Source organism: Salvelinus sp. IW2-2015, linkage group LG1 (assembly GCF_002910315.2).
Source record: "Salvelinus sp. IW2-2015 linkage group LG1, ASM291031v2, whole genome shotgun sequence".
NCBI classification, from domain to species: domain Eukaryota; kingdom Metazoa; phylum Chordata; class Actinopteri; order Salmoniformes; family Salmonidae; genus Salvelinus; species Salvelinus sp. IW2-2015.
In genome coordinates this window covers 29920303-29922176 of record NC_036838.1, presented here as the reverse complement: position 1 = coordinate 29922176, position 1874 = coordinate 29920303, and the positions used below count along the sequence as shown (strand labels likewise).

The window sequence follows — 1874 nt, the reverse complement described above, 5'->3', positions numbered from 1 at the left end:
TAACGTCCTGACCAGAGTTCTTATGTGTTTTGCTTGTTTAGTGTTGGTCAGGACGTGAGCTGGGTGGGAATTCTATGTTGTGTGTCTAGTTCGTCTGTTTCTGTGTCCAGCMTAATATGGTTCTCAATCAGAGGCAGCTGTCAATCGTTGTCCCTGATTGAGAATCATATATAGGTGGCTTGTTTTGTGTTGGGGATTGTGGGTGGTTGTTTCCTGTCTTTGTGTTTTGTCTGCACCAGCTAGGACTGTGACGGTTAGTTTGTTTTGTCATTTTGTATAGTGTCTTGTTTTGTGTTAATTAAATAATGGAAAATTACCACGCTGCACATTGGTCCTCAGATCCTTCTCGCCTCTCCTCGTCTGAGGAGGAGGACGACTTAGACTGCCGTTACAGACACAGTAGTGAGTTGTTGCACTGTAGGCTATTTCATTGTTATACTACTCTATTTCAGAGTAGGTACTGAGACTAAATATGAAGATATAATTCACTTTTCAACTATTTTAAAATAATCTCTTGACTTATTCAAACTGCTAAAAATAAACATGTTGTACTGAGCTTCAATATATTAAGTCAAAGACTTACCTATACATTTAATTTAAAGTCAGAAAATGTGTATATTTCCTGATGTTTAACAGTCATCAATACATCAGTAYCCTTGCTTGAAATATATACATGTTTTTCATACCCTAGCACAACCCAAACTATGATGGTAGATTACTCCGTTCCCCATTTATGTTTTTGTTGTCATTTAAATCTTTGTAAACAAACAATGTATTGCTTCAGAATACCTGTGTAAACTGTCATCCCTTGAATCCATAGCTGCTTCTATGAGTTTGAGAGTGGCAACATTTCTCCAGAGACATTTCTCCAGAAACACAACTCCATGTTTTGGTTTTAATGTAACCTACTTCTAAGGTCAAATAGGAGGGACCACTGTAATTGGTTGGTGGATTCTCTATTTAGTAAGTTTAAGTGTATGTGACTTTTTGTTCTGTCACTTTGCATGGCAGGCAGCTGTACATTTCAATTTTAAAAACAATAATGACTGTAAACAGTGAATTCTTAACTTTTTATTTAAAAATCCTATAAAATGTCCAGCTTTGTTTTGAGGAAACGTCAGCCTTTTCTTCCAATCCTTTTCCCCCATCTAGTGGTTGAATGTTTTTATACTTAAGTCTAATGTATGATCTGAGACGGTGTACTGTAAATTGTGTAAATTGTGTAAGTGTATCTTAAATCATGTGCAACCAAAATGTTCTCAAACATTTCTATGCTTTAGACTGGCACAAAAATGCGTGACCACAATGTGCCATTATTGTGACATTATTGTGAGTAAAAATTAAAATATTTGTGAAATATGCCATGTCCTTGCTATTTTTATTGTTTAAATCACATTTGGTAGCAAAACATGAAAGCCTCATTTATCAGTCTGTGTATTTCTGTTATTTATGTTCATTTTAATAGTGTTATATTACTGTATTGTTGATTTTGTATTATAGATGTGTTGTGGTAGAGTGTAATAATATGTTGTGTTATGTACTGTTTTATTTTGTATGTAATTGCGTAATGGTGACTGGACCCCAGGAAGAGTAGCTAATGTGGGTCTGGAATAAATACAAATGTTATGTAATTTTCCAAGAAAATCAGATTGCGCAATGTTGTAATTTGTTTAACTYCARTGTTTTGTTACAGGAAATGAGTAACCTTCGTATATAAAACACACGTTAGCTTTCAGTCTGTAGCAGCATGGACAAAGTGGTGGGTAGCCTACCTTTAGTAAGTGTATCGTTAAGATCATGTGCAAAAACCAAAATGTTCTTCAAACATTTCTATGCTTTAGACTGTGGTCACGCTTGCATTTTTGCCAATGTGC

General features: G+C 35.1%; 1 protein-coding gene across 5 annotated transcripts in view; it reads left to right on the top strand.

Annotated features, from left to right (window-relative positions):
* LOC111964465 (SLAM family member 5) overlaps positions 1-1874 on the top strand; it is a 141575-nt gene that overhangs the window by 20116 nt on the left and 119585 nt on the right. The window lies entirely within an intron of this gene.